The sequence below is a fragment of the Bos taurus genome, chromosome 18 (genome assembly GCF_002263795.3).
Source record: "Bos taurus isolate L1 Dominette 01449 registration number 42190680 breed Hereford chromosome 18, ARS-UCD2.0, whole genome shotgun sequence".
NCBI classification, from domain to species: Eukaryota; Metazoa; Chordata; class Mammalia; order Artiodactyla; family Bovidae; genus Bos; species Bos taurus.
In genome coordinates, this window is record NC_037345.1 from 50,211,047 (window position 1) to 50,218,784 (window position 7,738).

A 7,738-nucleotide genomic window follows, 5' to 3' on the forward strand; every position below is an offset into this window, starting at 1 on the left:
CCCCCATTTGGTTGCTAGTGTCCTATCCCTCCAGGTATCCTCACCAACCACCCTGATCCCTCATCCCCAGGACCCCTTGGTCTTCTTTATGATCCACCAACTAAAGGCTCACATCTAACTCAACAGAGCCTTATAAGAAGCTGACTCCAGGACTAGGGCCAGAAAATAATCTGATGGGTGCTGGTGTCAATCAACCACTGGGTGATCGACACTGTGAATATCACCCCTAGGTGCACCTATACTCAGCAACATAAGCTACCATGAAAAAAATGTTAGAGCCATAGGCATCGACCTGAATAATATATCTATATGTTATGTTGCTATCTGTGCTCAGTCATGTCTGACTCTTTGTGACCCATGGACTGTAGCCTGGCAGGCTCCTCTGTCCATAGGGATTCTCCAGGCAAGAATACTGGAGTTGGTTGCCATTTCTTTCTCCAGGGGATCTTCCCAACCCAGGGATTGAACCTGCAGCCCCAGCACCTCCTGCATTGGCAGGTGGATTCTTTACTACTGGGCCACCTGGGAAGTCACCCAGGAAACCCCTATCTCTACAGTGTACTGTTATATTAAAAAAGGAAAGCCACACTCACATACACACCAGACACACACCAACAAGCTGCGAATTGTACTGATATGGGCTTAAAGGCCAGAGGGGAAGGTGACACGCACACTGGACACAAGTTGCAAAGTGACAAACAAGGTATCAGTCAATTGTTGTGTGTGTGGAAAATCGCTGCAGACAGTAACGTCAGCCATGAAATTAAAAGATGCTCCTGGAAGGAAAGCTACGACAAACCTAGACAGGTAGGTTTGAAAAAGCAGAGACACCACTTTGCCGACAAAGGTCCTCAAAGCAATCTTTTTTTCTAGTCAGTCAGTCAGTTCAGTCGCTCAATCGTGTCTGATGCTTTGTGACATTATTAATCGCAGCACACCAGGCCTCCCTGTCCATCACCAACTCTCGGAGTTTACCCAAACTCATGTCCATCGAGTCGGTGATGCCATCCAGCCATCTCATCCTCTGTCATCCCTTCTACTCCTGCCCCCAATCCCTCCCAGCATCAGGGTCTTTTCCAATGAGTCAACTCTTCGCATCAGGTGGCCAAAGTATTGGAGTTTCACCTTCAGCATCAGTCCTTCCAATGAACTCCCAGGACTGATCTCCTTTAGGATGGACTGGTTGGATCTCCTTGCAGTCCAAGGGACTCTCAAGAGTCTTCTCCAACACCACAGTTCAAAAGCATCAATTCTTCAGCGCTCAGCTTTCTTCACAGTCCAACTCTCACATCCATACATGACTACTGGAAAAACCATAGCCTTTACTAGACGGACCTTTGTTGCCAAAGTAATGTCTCTGCTTTTCAATATGCTGTCTAGATTGGTCATAACTTTCCTTCCAAAGAGTAAGCATCTTTTAATTTCATGGCTGCAGTCACCATCTGCAGTGATTTTGGAGCCCCAAAAAATAAGGTCTGACACTGTTTGCACTGTTTCCCCATCTATTTCCCATGAAGTGATGGGACCGGATGCCATGATCTTCGTTTTCTGAATGTTGAGCTTTAAGCCAACTTTATCACTGTCCTCTTTCACTTTCATCAAGAGGCTTTTTAGTTCTTCTTCACTTTCTGCCATAAGGGTGGTGTCATCTGCATATCTGAGGTTATTGATATTTCTCCTGGCCTAATTATGCTGTAGTAACAAACAATCCCCTCGTCCAAGGTAAGGAGCAGCAGCTGCGCTTTGCTGGAGCAGCCGTGAAGAGATACCCCACATCCAAAGTAAGAGAAACCCAAGTAAGATGGTAGGTGTTGCGAGAGGGCATCAGAGGGCAGACACACTGAAACCATAATCACAGAAAACTAGCCAATCTGATCACATGGACCACAGCCTGTCTAACTCAATGAAACTAAGCCATGCCATGTGGGGCCACCCAAGATGGACGGGTCATGGTGGAGAGGTCTGACAGAATGTGGTCCACTGGAGAAGGGAATGGCAAACCACTTCAGTATTCTTGCCTTGAGAACCCCATGAACAGTGTGAAAAGGCAAACTGATAGGATACTGAAAGAGGAACTCCCCAGGTCGGTAGGTGCCCAATATGCTACTGGAGATCAGTGGAGAAATAACTCCAGAAAGAATGAAGGGATGGAGCCAAAACAAAAACAATACCCAGTTTTGGATGTGACTGGTGATAGAAGCAAGGTCTGATGCTGCAACACAATATTGTAAAGTAATTAGCCTCCAATTAAAATAAATAAATTTAAATTAAAAAAAGAGCAGTATTGCATAGGAACCTGGAATATTAGGTCCATGATTCAAGGCAAATTGGAAGTGGTCAACAGGAGATGGCAAGAGTGAACATCGACATTCTAGGAATCGGCGAACTAAGATGGACTGGAATGGGTGAATTTAACTCAGATGACCATTATATCTACTACTGTGGGCAGGAATCCCTTAGAAAATGGAGTAGCCATCATGGTCAACAAAAGAGTCCAAAATGCAGTACTTGGATGCAATCTCAAAAACGACAGAATGATCTTTGTTCATTTCAAAGGCAAACCATTCAATATCACAGTAATCCAAGCCTATGCTCCAACCAGTAACACTGAAGAAGCTGAAGTTGAACTGTTCTATGAAGATCTACAAGAGCTTTTAGAACTAACACCCCAAAAACATGTCCATTTCATTATAGGGGACTGGAATGCAAAAGTAGGAAGTCAAGAAACACCTGGAGTAACAGGCAAATTTGGCCTTGGAGTATGGAATGAAGCAGGGCAAAGGCTCATAGCATTTTGCCAAGAGAACACACTGGTCATAGCAAACACCCTCTTCCAACAACACAAGAGAAGACTCTACACATGGACATCACCAGATGGTCAACACCAAAATCAGAGTGATTATAGTCTTTGCAGCCAAAGATGGAGAAGCTCTATACAGTCAACAAAAACAAGACTGGGAGCTGACTGTGGCTCAGATCATGAACTCCTTATTGCCAAATTCAGACTGAAATTGAAGAAAGTAGGGAAAACCACTAGACCATTCAGGTATGACCTAAATCAAATCTCTAATGATTACACAGTGGAAGTGAGAAATAGATTTAAGTGACTGGATCTGATAGACAGAGTGCCTGATGAACTATCTATGGAGGTTCGTGACAACAGGAGACAGGGATCAAGGCCATCCCCATGGAAAAGAAATGCAAAAAAGCAAAATGGCTGTCTGGGGAGGGCTTACAAATAGCTGTGAAAAGAAGAGAAGTGAAAAGCAAAGGAGAAAAGGAAAGATATTCCCATTTGAATGCAGAGTTCCAAAGAATAGCAAGGACAGATAAGAAAGCCTTCCTCAGTGATCAATGCAAAGAAATAGAGGAAAACAACAGAATGGGAAAGACAAGAGATCTCTTCAAGAAAATCAGAGATACCAAGGGAACATTTCATGCAAAGATGGGCTTGATAAAGGACAGAAATGGTATGGACCTAACAGAAGCAGAAGATATTAAGAAGAGGTGGCAAGAATACACAGAAGAACTGTACAAAAAAGATCTTCACAACCCAGATAATCACGATGGTGTGATCACTCACCTAGAGCCAGACATCCTGGAATGTGAAGTCAAGTGGGGCTTAGGAAGCATCACTACGAACAAAGCTAATGGAGGTGATGGAATTCCAGCTAAGCTATTTCAAATCCTGAAAGATGATGCTGTGAAAGTGCTGCACTCAATATGCCAGCAAATTTGGAAAACTCAGCAATGGCCACAGGACTGGAAAAGGTCAGTTTTCATTCCAATCCCAAAGAATGCTCAAACAATTGTGCATGACTGCACAATTGCACTCATCTCACACACTAGTAAAGTCATGCTCAAAATTCCCCAAGACAGGCTTCAGCAATACATGAACAGTGAACTTCCAGATGTTCAAGCTGGTTTTAGAAAAGGCAGAGGAACCAGAGATCAAATTGCCAACATCCGCTGGATCATCGAAAAAGCAAGAGAGTTCCAGAAAAATATCTATTTCTGCTTTATTGACTGTGCCAAAGCCTTTGACTGTGTGGATCACAATAAACTGTGGAAAATTCTAAAAGAGATGGGAATACCAGACCGTCTAACCTGCCTCTTGAGAAACCTATATACAGGTCAGGAAGCAACAGTTAGAACTGGACATGGAACAACAGACTGGTTCCAAATAGGAAAAGGAGTACGTCAAGGCTGTATGTTGTCACTGTGCTTATTTAACTTATATGCAGAGTACATCATGAGTAACGCTGGGCTGGAAGAAGCACAAGCTGGAATCAAGATTGCCAGGAGAAATATCAATAACCTCAGATATGCAGATGACACTACCTTTATGGCAGAAAGTGAAGAGGAGCTAAAGAGCCTTTTGATCAAAGTGAAAGAGGAGAGTGAAAAAGTTGGCTTAAAGCTCAACATTCAGAAAACCAAGATCATGGCATCTGGTCCCATCACTTCATGGGAAATGGATGGGGAAACAGTGGAAACAGTCACTAACTTTATTTTTCTGGGCTCCAAAATCACTGCAGATGGTGATTGCAGTCATGAAATTAAAAGGCACTTACTCCTTGGAAGGAAAGTTATGACCAACCTAGGTAGCATATTAAAAAGCAGAGACATTACTTTGCCAACAAAAGTCTGTCTAGTCAAGGCTATGGTTTTTCCAGTGGTAATGTGAGAGTTAGACTATAAAGAAAGCTGAGTGCCGAAGAATTGATGCTTTTGAACTGTGGTGTTGGAGAAGACTCTTGAGAGTACCCTGGACTGAAAGCAGGTCCAACCAGTCCATCCTAAAGGAGATCAGTCCTGGGTGTTCATTGAAAGGACTGATGCTAAAGCTGAAACTCCAGTAGTTTGGCCACCTCATGCGAAGAGTTCACTCATTGGAAAAGACCCTGATGCCGGGAGGGATTGGGGGCAGGAGGAGAAGGGGACAATAGAGGATGAGATGGCTGGATGGCATCACCGACTCTATGGACATGAGTTTGAGTGAACTCTGGGAGTTGGTGATGGACAGGGATGCCAGGCGTGCTGCGATTCATGGGGTTGCAAAGAGTTGGACACGACTGAGCGACTGAACTGACTGACTGAACAAAGAATGCCAGAATCTCAATTGCTTACAAGAGCTAAGCATATTTCTTGGTCACTTTTATTTTTATGGGAAGTCAGCAAGATATTCTATTGCACTTCTTCTTCATTTGGGGACTCAGCTGAAGAGACAGGCTCCGTTGGGGATTTTGCTTGTCTAGCAACAGCGTTAAAAGAGGGATGATGGCAGACTATGCAATGGCTCTTACAGCTTTCACTGTGATAACACTCAGCACTTCTCCTTGTATTCCATTGGCCAAAGTAAGTCATCTGTCCAAGCTGGACATCTGTAGCATGTGAAATATAGTCTATCTGTAGGGGGAGTAAGGGCACCCCAGCCCTGGGGTCCAACACAGGGAAGGCAAGTCCCCTTAGCTGGTTTGAAAGCCAGCAGGGCTTACCAGAGGGCTATAAGACTTTGGTCTTAAAGAGCGTGCATGGTTGGATTGCTTACTCCTAATCACAGCACTAGGTGATATGGAAGAATGCAGAAGCTATCTGGAAGATAGAATAATGGAAAGCATCCGATCTGGACAGTAATTAGAAAAACAAATTTTTTAAAAAGAGGATAGTTTAAGATAGCTCTGGGACATCAAGCATGCTAATATTCACATAATAGAGGTCCCATAAGGAGAAGAGAGAGAGAAAGGGGTAGAATGTCTTTGATAGCATTGTAGTGGAAAACTTCCAGAAGTTGAAGAAGGAAACAGATTTCCAAGTACAGGAAGCACGGAAAATCCCAAAGAAGATGAACCCAAAAAGATCCACACCAAGATGTATCATAGTTAAAATGGCAAAATTAAAGAATTTTCAAGGCAGCAAGAGAAGAACAAAAAGTCACAAGAGACTTTAAGACTATCAGTTGATTTTTCTGCAGATTCTTTGCAGGCCAGAAGGAAGCGACATGATACGGTCAAAGTGCTGAGAGGGAAAACACTGCAACCTAGGATACTCTGCCCAGTAAGGTTAATCATTCAGAGTTGAAGGAGAGATAAAGAGTGTTGCAGACAAGCAAAAAAGTAAGAGTTCATCAATACTAAACTGAACTTACAAGAAGCTTAAAGGGTCTTAAGTGAAAAAGAAAAGGTTACAACAGAGTAACTTTTTAGAGGAAGTAAGAATATAAAAGGAAGGAAAAAATCTGACTGGTAAAAGCTGTGGATCAACCACTTAAGTAAGCTAGTATTATAAAAACGTTAGAAGACAAAATCTGTAAAATTAACTCTAACTACAATAAACAGTTAAGAGATAGATATCAAGATGTAAAAATATGGCATGAAAAATGTAAGATGTGAAGGAAGGGAGTAAAAAAGGTAGATTTTTTTTAGACTGCAAAGGGACTTAAATGACTTAAATATAAATATTTAAGTCATTTTTAAAATGTAAATATAAATAAACTTAATTATCAGTTTGAAATAAGTACATATAGATATAAGTCAACATATAGGAACTCCATGATAACAATAAGTTAAAAGTCTATATTATATACAAAAAAAAAAAAAAGCCTGGAAAGAAAGGAATATAAGCACAACCCAAAAGAAAATCATTAAACCAAAAGGGAAGAGACTGAAAGGTGAAGAACACCTTCCTTCCATTACCCTGATAGAGAGTAAAACAAAAATAGGGCATCCCTGTTCTCGACTGTTCCTAGCAGCTCCATTCACAACACCCAAAAGGTGGAAGCAACCCACATGTCAATCAACTGATGAATGAATACACAAAATACACATTGTGTGGTATTTCCACACGATGGAATACTATTTGGCCATAAAACGAATGATGTATTGATACCTGCTACAATATGACTCAATCCTGATAGTTCAGTTCAGTTCAGTTCATTTCAGTCGCTCAGTCGTGTCCGACTCTTTGCGACCCCATGAATAGCAGCACGCCAGGCCTCCCTGTCCATCACCAACTCCCAGAGTTCACTCAGACTCACGTCCATCGAGTCAGTGATGCCATCCAGCCATCTCATCCTCTGTCATCCCCTTCTCCTCCTGCCCCCAATCCCTCCCAGCATCAGAGTCTTTCCCAATGAGTCGACTCTTCGCATGAAGTGGCAAGCTAAATGAAAGACCCAGAGACAATCACTTACTGTATGATGCTATTTATATGAAATTTCCAGAATAGGTAAATTCACATGAAAAAAAATCACACTAACGGTTGTTGGGGGTCAGTGGGAGGAGAGAACTGGAGACTGACATATTTTAGCAGGATGGAGTTTTGTTATGGGATGATGAAAATGTTTTGAAATAGATGGAATTGATCCTTACACAACATTATGATTGGACTAAGTGCCATTGAAATGTACACCTTAAAATAGCTGTGGTTAATGTTACAACATGCAAATTTTATCTAAAAAGAGAGACAGGCAGCACAGATAGCCATTGTCTGGAAAGAACAGAACTTTATTTTGGTTTCACTGATTTTGGAGGATAAGATCAGAGAGGTAAGAGAGCTATTTTGGAGTCATGTAGTGCAAAAGTTGAGGGCTGAATTAGCCCTTTCAATTCAACGGAGGAGGGGGGCAGGGGTATGCAGAGTAGATGGAGACAAGGGGAGGCAGGCAGGAGACCTGGTGCTGATGCTGCTGTTCTGGGTAAGCTTGGCTCTAAATCTTGCCCTCCTCTGGGGCCTTAGT